The 12190-nt window shown below is 51.2% G+C and overlaps 1 protein-coding gene across 3 annotated transcripts in view; it reads right to left on the reverse strand.

The window, feature by feature from the left end:
* Positions 1-12190, reverse strand: part of ST14 (suppression of tumorigenicity 14) — a 39633-nt gene that overhangs the window by 23724 nt on the left and 3719 nt on the right. The window contains exon 1 of one of the 3 annotated variants that reach the window (XM_025213828.1): positions 11619-11635. The exons of 1 other annotated variant lie outside the window; for it this stretch is intronic. The gene's annotated coding sequence lies outside the window, so the exon portion shown is untranslated. Of the gene's footprint in view, positions 1-195; positions 942-11618; positions 11636-12190 lie in introns of those variants that run through there. One more of the 3 variants, XM_025213826.1, reaches the window with a different exon arrangement.

A 12190-nucleotide genomic window follows, 5' to 3' on the forward strand; every position in this document is an offset into this window, starting at 1 on the left:
TGAGCGTGGGGCTGCTGCTGAGGAAATACGGCCCAGCCAACTGCTCCCCCTGCCCCACACCCAAGCCCAAGCAATGGGGCGCGTGGTCAGCATTGCTCCATGCCACATTTGCTGCTTATGTGAGAAGCAGGAGCAAGTGAACAGGGATTATTTCCTTGGCACCAGTCCTGGGATTGTCAAGGAAGCAGCACTGACCTGGCCAAAGGGGCAGCCTTAGGAGTGAGGTCCAGGTTGGAATGAGGCGAATGGGCAAAGCCCCCCTCCCTGGGGGTAGCTGCCTGGCAGGGAAGCTGGCATTGCTGCGGCCTGTGCCATACCCAGGCCGCAGTCACACAGGCGTCTCCTGTCCCCAGGGCTGTCAGAGCAGTGTTTTTGGCCAGCCAGGGTGTTCTTAAGCAGGCTTTTTATTAGAAGCCTGGTAACAGTGAGGATTCAATCATTCAGAGTCAGTCCAGTCCTCCGCTCCTGGAAACGCATTCCCCTGCATGGGTTATTGCTGCACACTTCTCCGCCTGTCCTGCTGCAAGCCAGCTATTGCATAACCCGTGGGCTGGTTTCCTCCGTTCTACCTCACTGAATGTCCTGGCAACTCAGCTTCAAGCTGCACGACAGAAACCTGCTGCTGGCTGTGTCACAGCTGGTGTGTTTGCTCATCGGTGAGGAGTCACAGTCAGTCAGTGGGTTACCAGAGAGAGAGCCAGACCCTGCTCACTTGTCACGCTGCCCCGGACACGCGAGGCCACTGGGAACTTCGACCCATACGCCCGGCTTCCACCAGCTTGCCTGGGCACCAATGCCACTGCCTCCTCTGTAAATGCCGGTGATTAAACAGGAAGGAAAAGGCCACATGCAAATGGCAACGTGACAGAGGAAAAACGAGACTAGAAAACCCACAAACCAAACAATTTGCAGTTACAGTAAAGTTCCTCTCCCCTCATCCTGTTTTGAGTCCTTGATCTTACTTGCTAGTGGGTCCAGAGCCCACAGATCTGATCTCAAGCTAGTATCTGCATAACGCGAGGTTTAAAATATATGGCACATGACGTCCCTAGCAAGCTAGAGGATTTTAATGATATTTTTCTACCCCTCTCTCGGGGCAGAAGCCTCACTAATTCATGCCAGGTGCTGACGGAGGTAGGCTTCAATCAAAGCCTGGCAGTCAAACTCACCCTCCTCATCAGAGCTCTGGCAGAGACTGGATCAGATCACACAGCCTACTCTCAGGTTTGCATTCACAGAGCCTTGGTAGGCCGTCTCCCAAGGGTGTGCTGTCATTCATAGGGGCCTGCTCCCTCTGAAGTAGCCCCTTCAATGCACTGGCCCCCACCCCCCAAAGCAGAACTAGGCAGCATTCAGCAGCTCCTAATGGTACAGCACATTGCTGAGCATAAGAGTCCTAGGATGACAAAAATTAGAGAGCTAGATCTCATCTCCACACTTACAATCATGCAAAATGACATACACAGTTGGGAACAATCTTCCCTTTGCCACTAGCATCCGTCACTGCAGCAGAGACACTTCTCCCTCGTCCTGGAGGTCATATTGGCATTACAAACATCACAGATGATTTCAGACTGTCTCCTGTACCTGCTTTTTACCCAGATTCTCCAGGATTGTGTGTCCAGTATTGAAGTGTTACAAATCCCCCATCAGGGAAACTGTTCCAATACAATTCCCTAATCAGAAGCTGCCCTTGATGCCCTGCCTGGATGTGACTCATTTGCTTCCAGTTTCTCCTTGTCCCCCTCACATCACCCTAGAGACTTCCTCTGGGTCCCAGTAGCAGCAGGCTTCAGACTGGTGCATTAACCCATCCAGTTAGGCTGCAGCAGTCTGTGACAGGGTGGGAGCCAACAAGCAAATGATTTAAGGGGAAGCAATCATCTGATGGAGAAATCAGGTAATGGATCTCAGCCCAGGGGACACTGCATGTCCCGACTAGAGGGAGAGCCATCGCTTGGCTCAGCAAGGAACCGTGCTGCGTTTCCCAGACACTGATCCCCAGGCACAGAACACAAACGCACCGTCTCAGCCTCACTCCTCAAGTCCCATTTTACTCTCCTGAAGCCTTTGCCCTGCACTGCTTTCATTCGGGAGTCTCGATCTTTACAAAAACAGCCTAAGGGGATTAGGAGCGAGGCACCCGGCTCCGTTGGGCTGCTCAGAAAATCCCACCCTTATTGCTCTCTGTGGCAGTGGGGATTATTCTTGTTTCACAAATGGGGAAGCCAAGGGAAAGGGAGCAAGTGATTGTGCAGTCCCCATGATTCTGCAATCCTTGTGACAGACAGAGACAAGGGCCGAGTCCAGCAGGCGGGGCACTAGCCAGGGACTCAGGAGACAGATGTTCGATCCCCTGCTCCATCACAGTGGCCATGGCCTCAAGCAGGTCAACCTCTGGGGCTCACCCCCATCAGGACCAGCAGGCTGAAGCACTGCCCTGCTTCACAGTGGCAGTATGAGGACATGTGCGTTAATGACGGAGATGCTCAGATCCTGCTGTACAATAAAACAGAGAGAGGGAAAGAGAAGCCAGCTTCCCCAAATCCCAGTCCCCTGCAGGAACTGAACAATCCTGCCTTCCCCTTTACAGACAGACGCCAGCCACCACCAAGGCAGACCTACAAATGCTGCTGGCTGAAGACAGGGACTCCTGGCTGGCTCTGGGATGCACAGTGATCCTAGAGCCCTCCTGAGTGATCAGCAGCCTGCATGGAAGGGGCTCTGGATTTGGTTCATCCATTACAAGAGCACCCATCCACGCAGCCAGTCGTGGTGGCAACACATGCACCTTCCTGTGTCTTTCATCCATCCCTAGTGATAATCTTTATGGCAAGTGAGTGTTACCTAATAGTACTAGAGAGGAGGACACTGCAGGCTGTACTGGCTGGACCGAGAGCCCCGACCCTGGGTGCCGGTCCCAGCTCTGGCAGGGGACAGGGGGCTTTGTGGTACTGAGCAGGGAAGCCAGGAGCTGGGCTATGATTTCTCTGCCCAGCCCAGTGGACATTACTCAAGCAAGCAGCATGCTAGGGAGCTGCACAGCTTTCCCACTTCTGCGTACTGATAAGACAGCTGAGGCCAGAGCAAGGCTGCACACACCATGCGCCAGCAGCACCCCAGCTCCTGCTGCCCAGCACTCAGGAGTGAAACAGCCATGGGGCAGTTGCTTCTCCCCTGGGGGTGGCTGCTCACTTCCCTGCAGTGTTTGGCATGGAGGAAGCGGGTGGCGCTCAGAGTGAAGAGCCTCCCCCCTGGGAGCCAGCAGCTTGATGTGATTCTTGTCTAAAAATACAATCTGGTTGAACTGGATGGTGCAGCAGTGACTAACGCTGCCAGCCATGAACCCAGGAGCATGTGGGGCATGTGGGAGAAGCAGGCATGGCAGGTCCTTGCCCTGGGAGGTGTGCACTGAGAAGTGGAGGTATCAGACTGCAGAGGGGAGTGGATGGGGTTCCCCCTTCCCGCTGACAGCTGGTGCTGCGTGCGGAGCATGGTGTGGCATCACTATGGTGACTCACATGTGCAGAGGATCACGGGCACTTGCTTCACCACCCGGCAGGAGCATTGTGGGCAGGGCAATAGAGCAGAGCTCCGCCCACAGGCACCATCCTTTCCTCCCCAAAAGGCTGGGTGACTACAAGCCTCCCCTGCTCGACCAGCACATCTACCCCCACCAGGGGGGACAGGAATGAATTGCCTGGCACACATGTATGCACCTCTGTCCTCTGCTGCACAGGATTAGAAAGGCTCAGCTACATGTCATGGGCCCTATACTGCTAGCAGCAAACGGCAAGAGTCCTTCAGTGCAAGTGGTACGGGGCTGTGCTTTTGGAGCGGGGGAATCAGAGGCTGTCCTACCCCTGCTGTCCTCATACTGCTCCGAGTGGCCAAACGGCAACATCCAGAGCTGGAAACCAGACAGTGAGCACCCCAGGCAGGAGGTGTGTGCGAAGCTGCACGGGTCCCAGGCTGCCAGTGGGTCTTCCCGCACACCTGACCCACCCCAGCTCAGGTGACAGGAGCAGAGTGCATCTTTGCTCTCCGCCCCTTCCTCTGCTGCTTTTCAGTGAAAAGCACAAAAACTCTTTAGTGTGACAATACTGGCAAGCTGCTGCCCTACCCCCAGCCAGGATTCAAACCTGCAGCCCTACACAGGAAGATCCTGTCTCCAGCTCCTTTACCAGCACAGCACTTTGGTACCATCCCAGTCAGGCAGACACCAGGGACCAGAAGCAAAGGGTAGGAGGGAGAGATGGGGGACTGAGTCCAAGCAAGGTAGGAAAGCCCAAACTCAGCTACAGGCAGACTCGAGTGGCAGGAGGCAAGGCTAGAGCAGCAGTTATCCTCCAGCACATTCATCCTGCAGACACTGGAAAAGCCACCCCATCGGTGAGGAAGGCTTGGGCCAATGCTTATTGCTTGGCTTCTCCCATCACCCAGTGCCCCCACAGCACCCTTACCCAAATCACTGGGCGCTCCATGCTAAAAGCCATGTTGTGGCATTATGCTGCTGCTGTCACTACGTTACTCCACCCAAGGTCTGCACCCACCCCCAGGACACCCATTCCTGAACCCCAGAAAGGGCTCAGCCCCCCTCCTCAATCCATTCGTGGTAGGAATCCAAAATACCCTGGAGAAGGGTTAGTTTGCACCTCAGATCAGCCTGCAGGTTCGGGCTTGTTTGGCTGCTGCACCACAGACGCTGCAGGGCAGGAGGCGATCAGGAAGAGCGAGCCAGGAAGTGAATGAACATGGGGCTGGAAAGTCAGTTCAGCTCGGGGACAGTGTCAGGCATCCGAACCCACATCTTGGTGCCTCCCATTGCTCATGCAGATGGGCGCTGCGCTCTGTGCCTGTACAACACTGGCACTGGGGGGTCCTGTGCCATGACTGAGGCTCCATGGTGCTACATCACCATGAGACACTTCCCAGCAGTCTCACCTGGAGATCTCGGTCTAGCACCAGGTGCCCAAAGGAGGACAGCACCACGGGGGTGTGGCGGGGAGGGAAGGGAAGGGGGTTGCCGCCACAGCAGCTCTTAACTCCTTTTTCTGAACTGATGCTGAACACAATTTGGTGCTTGGTTTCCTGCTATCAGGCCATATACAACTGCATCCCATTAGCAACAATGGTTTTTTTCTCCCGTGCTGGCCAAGCTGTGGCACCTAACAGAACTACCCTTAGGCTTTGTCACTTCTGTCACAGCACTGCCACCGGCTAAGCCAGCGCTTCTCAACTTTGTTTGACTCAAGGCATCAATTGGAAAATGCCAGCTCTTTTCATTCGTTTTTTGACTACAGAAAAATAGCAGCATGGACACCTATTTGAAATCCCTGGGTTAATCTTGTGAATCATGCTTGCGTACCTAAGTGCTGACTGTGTGGTGACAACACCGCTCTTGAAAGGATCTCAAAGTGGCTCAAGATGCCACGGCACTCTGGCTCAGGATCACTGGTCTAAGCAATGCAGGAGCTGGAGGAAATGCACACCAGGTATGAAGCCAGCATGGTCTGAGCCAGCCTAGCAATCCCCAGGGTTCAAGGGTCCATTCCCATCGAGGCCTGGGTGTTGCTAGCATCTCTTCCCTCCATTTCTCATCTGAATAGACTTGCAAGAACCCGAGATGCAAGTTACCCAAGTAGCAAGATCAAACACTGCAGCAGGAAGGAAGAGTCAGGACTGGCACCTAGCAAATGTGGGAAGGCCAAGGAGAGAACGGGGGAGCTCCCGTCTGGTTGAGCGAGGTTGCTGAACTGACGCTGACTTTTGAATCCGACTAAAGGCTCCCACTGCCAGCCTGTGCATCCAGGAGCCTGCAGCCCAGCCACGCCTTGGGTTTCATAAGCAGCTGTAAAATGTCACATGTGCACTTAGGATGTGAGTGCCAGCACGGGGAGGAGCAACAACGGCATCACCTCGGTCAACCCTTCACTTCTCAGAGCCTGGATGAGCCGGTCCTGTGAGCACATGGATTGAGCTTTTAACACGCACACACGCACGCACGCACGCACGCACACGCACGCACGCACACACGACTAACTGAAGCACAAAGAGATGACATCCAGCTCTGTACTTGAGATCTAAGCCTGCCAGCAACTTGAACAGAAGTAATGGCAAACCCCCCTTGATTTAAATGGACAGCAGAGATAAGACCAGAGACCTTGCCTTGTCAAATCAAAACAGGAACAGGTTTTAAAGCAGCCTTTCCACAGAAGTACTTCTAAGATTTTCGGAGTTTCGACCAGTGATGTCTCACACTGCTTTTGGATTAATAACTCGGTGAGGGCCATGTTTCAAAATAACCACTCATTTCATTTCAATGGCAACTGTGCAGCCCAATCCCGTGAGCTGTTCTGGAAGAGATCTCACCCGAAATACTTCCCCGTAACATCCATATGCCAGGCGGGGAATCAGGATGTCATATCCGAGCATTAGAAAGTAGCTACTAACTAAATCTGAACTGAATTATCGCTTTTCATTGTCTCAGCACTGAAACCCCCAATGATACCGCATTACAGCTTAAAGATCAGACTGGCATTTTCATAAAAAACAGAAAAGTTGGGCTGGAAGGGACTTCTTTAGGTCATCCAACCCACTGCCTGAGGCAGGATCATCGTTATCTAAACCATCTTACGCGTAATCCACTAGTAAAACTAGAGTCAACTGTGACACCTGACCACAAGGCATAGCACCCGAACCTGCCAGAGGTAAAACGGGGACAACAGTGGCCAACGTCCTGCTGCTGTGAGGACTGTTAAAATATACTCAAGAGATACAAGGAAGAGGGGAATGACCCATGCTACAGAGGAAGACAAAACCCCCACAGTCCTTACCAATCTGACGATGGGGTAAAATTCATTCCAGATACCGAATACAGTGATCGATCTGCACTGAGTGGAGGGCAAAGACCCTCTAGCCAGGAGCCTCCAGGTCTTAGTCCCAGCAGGAGCACTGGCATGTCCCAATCTAAATGCCCAGCCTTGGCTGCAGCCAACACCAAATGCTTCTGAGAAAGGCAAACTCCCCCGCCACCCTTGCTCTCCTCCCACAAAAAACAAAAAAACCCCAAAACTCCTGATGCATGCAGCAAGAGAAAAACAAATCCTTCCTGGCCCCATGTGGCAACCAGCAAAGCAAGGGAAATACCCATAGCAGAGCATAGGCCCAGTTACTCCTAGATCATCCCTGACCAATGTCCATGCAACCTCGTCTTGAAGACCCCAAGTGATGGAGATTCCACAACTTCCCTGGCCAGTTTTTTCCATTGTCTCCTGATACCAACCTAAACCTCCTTCACTGCGACTTCGTGATTTGTCTGTACCCTGTTCTCTGAAACAAGAGAAAAAAGCTGTTCTCCTTTATGGCAGTCCTTCAGATGCCTGATCTATCATGTCCCCTCTTCTGCACATTTTCCACCAGCTGAACATACCTATTTCCCTCAACCTCTCCTCATATGACTTGCCTGCCAGACCCTTTATCCTTTTTGCTGCCCACCTCTGGACTCTCTCTTACTTCTCCATGTCTTTTTAAAAATGTGGAGCCCAGAACTTCACACATTACTCTAGATGAGGCCTCCCCAGTGCCAAGGAAAGAGGCACTGTCATTTCCCATGTCTTGCACCCAATGCTTCTGTTAATGCACCCTAAAACTGCTTTTGCCTTTTGTGCAGCTACATCACACTGTAGGCTCATACTGAGTTTGTGATCCACCAAGACTCCTGGATCCTTTTCTGTAGGGCTGCCATCCAGCCAGGTATAACCTATTTTGTATGTTTGATTATTCTTCCCAAGGTGTAGCATGATGTATCTGTTAGCACTGAACCTCATCTTTTCCAAGCTTTCCAATCTGCTAAGATCCTTCTGAATTGCACCCCTGTCCTCCAGTGTGTTCACAATCCTTCCCAGTTTCATGTTGTTTGCAAATCTGCTCAAGAAGCTTTCTATGCCAACACCCAAATCATCAATAAATATACTGAACACCACTGGGCCCAGGGCAGACCCCAGTAGGACATAAATTAAAATCTATCATTCTGACATGGATCTAGTTATAATTACACTTTGCTTGAGACTATTGAGCCAGTTGTCTATCCACTTTATAGTAGTTTTGCCTAGCCCATATTTTCCAATTTGTTTGAGACGGTCATGTCAAAAGCACTGCTGAAGTCCAGATACACTATCTACTGCTGTCCCTTCATCCACCCAACTAGTTATCTTGGCAAAGAAGGACATCACGTTTGTTTAGCCCAGTTTGTTCTTGTTCCATGCTGCCTGCTTGTGATCAGCCTTTTGTCTTCCAACTGCTTGCAAATGGACTTAACTTCCCAGGTATCAAGGTGAGGCTAACTAGTCTATAGCTCCTGGGTCTTCCTTTTTTTCTTTTTTAAAGAGGAGCACTACAGTGGCCCTTTTCCAATCCTCTGGCACCTCACCTGTCTCCCCCAACTTCACAAATATTATGGCCAAGTCTCAATTATGTAACGTGTAACAAAGGACATATGAACTATCTAATACATTTTAAGCAAAATTCCATAAACAATTCAACTTAAAAAGTCAAGCTTCCCAAAATCGTGACATTTATGTTTAGCCTATTCAGTGTGGGGGACCACCTTGCAAGCTCTGCTCTGAAACCAAGAGGCCTAGGAGCTTAGTCTTTATTTTTATATACCCTGAATCCTTTGCCATCACATGACTGCAGGAACTGGGGTGTCTAGGGAAGCAGACATATCACAAGACTCAAGAGAAAAATCTTGAGTTGGCAGCACTTCACAGAGAGCCTACATTATTCCACTTTAACGCACCCAAGTGATACTTATAAAGCCGTGTCATTTTTGGCACTTAATGCTCAGCTTGAACTAAATGGAGCTACACTTCTGTGCTCAATAGAATCACCCAGGCAGGCATATAACTTTGAATACTTCTGGACATTTCTGCCACACAGGAACCACAACGAACGGGCATTTGTCCTGGTGTTTAAGAGCACGCCACTGCAAACAGAAGAAGCAGGCTCAAATCCATCTATGTGAGGGGGCCTGGGACGTGGGTCTCTCCACCCCTGGGCAAGTGCCCCAACCACTACACTTGTGGGCCAAGAAGCAGAGGAGTCTGGGCCCTTGTCCTCCTCCTCCTCCGTTTTACTTCAGACAACTGCATGCACAAAGAGACCCTGCTCCCCATGGGTGGGAACAAAATCCAAGATGCCTGTAAGTGGCAACAACTGCCATTACGTGGCTCTGCAAGTACCACTACGTACACAACGATGAAATGAGATTTAGCCCATGGAATGTAGAAAAGGATCCACTAATCCAAAAGCCAATTAAATCTGTATATTCAATGTTTGCTTGAAACAACTCGACCTCATTTGACTCAAAAGACTTTACATGAAAGCCAAAGTGCTGATGCTGACTCTCAGTTTCATGTAGGGCAGTGATTTTCAACCTGGGGGTCTGCAGACTGTCTAAGGGGTCCACAAAAGATGACTATGATCAACCAAAAGTATGCAAATATCCACACTTACAATTCAAAGGGATCCTCACCTCCACTCAAAATTTCCAAAGGGGTCTACGCCACGGCCCCATTCAAAATGTTTTAGGGGTCCACAAATGAAAAAAAGGATGAAAACCACTGGTGTGGGTAATTCAAGAATTTAAGAAAGGACAAGGGATGGGGCTGGTGGTTCTACAGCATAAGGCGCATAGAAAGGTATGCAGCCAGCGGGGCACCAGAGCTGCTCAACCTAATTAACTCGATAACAGTGTAGTGCCCAGATCCTGCATAAACACTGCCCAAACTACTATCAGCGGCTGCTGCAAGGGGTTATCACTGTTTCATTTACATTGGACTAGGATAAACTTTTCATAAGCTTTCGATAAGAACAACTGCATTTGGAGACGCAATGTCTGAGGATAAACATCCCTGGTGTGTGCCCGCACTGCTCAGAGCCAGCACAAAGTAACTCTGGCAGCGCCTAGTTTACTAGCAGTAGTTTACTTCTTTCCAAGTTCCTTATTAGAGGGCAATTCTATTATAAAACAGAGGAGCTAACCAAAGGAGTTGCAGGAAATGAGAGACATCAGGGTCTTTGCTGGCATGACAAGGAAGAGCTACAGGACTCAGTACAGGTCTGGCAGGGACATCTAAACACACCATACCGCCTTCAGAGTCCAGGGTTCAATTCCTCCCAGAGCCAAGTCTTCCTGCTACCATTTTCATTCAAGACGTGAACCTGAGCCCATCCCATTTACTGCGGAGGATTTTTCTGGAGGAAGCTGTGAAGACAAGACCCTGACTGTTCTGCATGGACAGCAAGGATATGACCCAGCATCCCAGACCAATGCTCCTATCCATCCAACTGGCCTTCTGTTTGCACACTGGCTGCCTCCTCTCTGCCCCACAACTGAATGCAATGGAAACATGGTTGGACTTTTCCATAAGAAACTTTACAGTTCTTGGCAATAAAAATTACTTTTTGACCCTGACGATCCCTCTCATATCAGTGACGTTCCTTTTATATCTGCATCTCCACATGCACAAAAGAGCACCGGGCCTAGAGATAAACATGAACTTATTGAAAACATGTCTTGTAGAAAACCCTACAAACCCTCAAAGGGCAAATGCTCTTCTGTGCTCCAGTACAGCCACACAACTGATCTGGCTCCACAATCCCAATGGCCTATACCCTGCCAAACTATTCATACTTATAGTTGCAAGATGCCCGAGCAAATTAGTGTTTCTTGGGAAGGGAGATCAACCCATGGCATCTGAACACTTGCATCTGGCAAAATCCCAAAGGAGACAAATCCTGACTGCCATCCCACAAAGCTTTCTGCCAGTGCAAAGTGCTGACAGTGGCTGCTTCAGCAGGGTTTGCAGTGAAAGGGATCATGATGTGCAGTTGTAAGAATGAACAGTTCCTTTGTGCCTCTCTGCATGTTGAGATGTTGAGCTGTCCCCGTGCATTGCTCACACAGGGCGTTTTCACGGTCATGTTTAACAAGTTTGTCATTTCAGGCAGGAGTCGGGTGGAAAGGAGTCTTGTTAACTAAAACTAGTCTTACTCCCTAGAAAACATAGGGCTTGCTGCTTTGTTAGGCCCTAATCCTTGCTCTGTGAAAAGCCAGTGATTCTTCCTTTGGGCAGAGCCTTCCTTGGATTGCTACCAGGCACCACCTTCAGCAAACACCAGTCTCATTAAAACGATTGCTGTTCTCAGTCCCCCAGCCTAAATCCCAGCCTTGCAGTGTGTGGGTATGTGTATGCATGAGGGCAGACACGCCACATACACAGATGGGTGTGGATCCGGGCAAGCCCTTCCCTATACTACTACTTCTAGGTTAAGCCACCCTGCTTTGTCACCGGCTGATGCCTTGACTCTTGTATTCCAGCTACCTGCTCTTGGCTTTGGTGTCCATATTATGGTCCAAGGTTTCAGCAAAGAGGCTGCACTGTGCACAGAAACAATGCGTTTCCTGGATCCGGGCTAATACGTGGTCGTAATGGTGAACATCTGATCTACAAGAACCGGTGCAGCCACTTTGATGCAACTTGCAACAGTTCTCATTCATTTCCCAAGTGACAGTTGAACACAATAGCTGTTTGCAGAGCAAAGGTCTCAAATACTTGCGCTCAGATCTGTTCCAAGTGCCTATTTTACAATCACTTGGATGTATCCTTCCTCCTTGGGGCAGACTGCAAACCCTGCCGGCTGAACTGGCCCTGGACGCACTCTCTCCCTGGTCACAACGGCAGGGGAAAGGCCTCGGCGCCAGCGCTGCTGTCGCCACCGGGAACGTGCCGCAGACGAAAGGAGCTCTGCGCGGAAAGAGCGGCAACACCTGTGATCAAGCACCGAGAGCTGGAGCAGTTTACCAAGGGAAGGGCTACACGGCAGCAGCACCGCGCTCGGCTCTGCCACCCTGCAAAGCAGCCTTGCCTTCCTACCCGCTCCATAAGCGTGAACCCCCTGGGGTGCCCCAATGGCTGCTTTTGTCCGCGGGGCCCGTTTGCACACCCCCTCCGTGCCCTACACGGCCCCACGGGCCAAAGGATGGGGACAGACCCGGGTCCAGACGGTCCCCAGCACGCCCCGGCCTTCGCCCACCGCTCCTGTCTCCGTGCGCAGCACCCCGGCCTGGCCCAGCGCCGCACGGGGCAAGGCAGGGCAGGGCAGGGACCAGCACGCACCCGCGGGG

Source organism: Alligator sinensis, unplaced genomic scaffold (assembly GCF_000455745.1).
Source record: "Alligator sinensis unplaced genomic scaffold, ASM45574v1 scaffold1153_1, whole genome shotgun sequence".
Classification (NCBI taxonomy): Eukaryota; Metazoa; Chordata; order Crocodylia; family Alligatoridae; genus Alligator; species Alligator sinensis.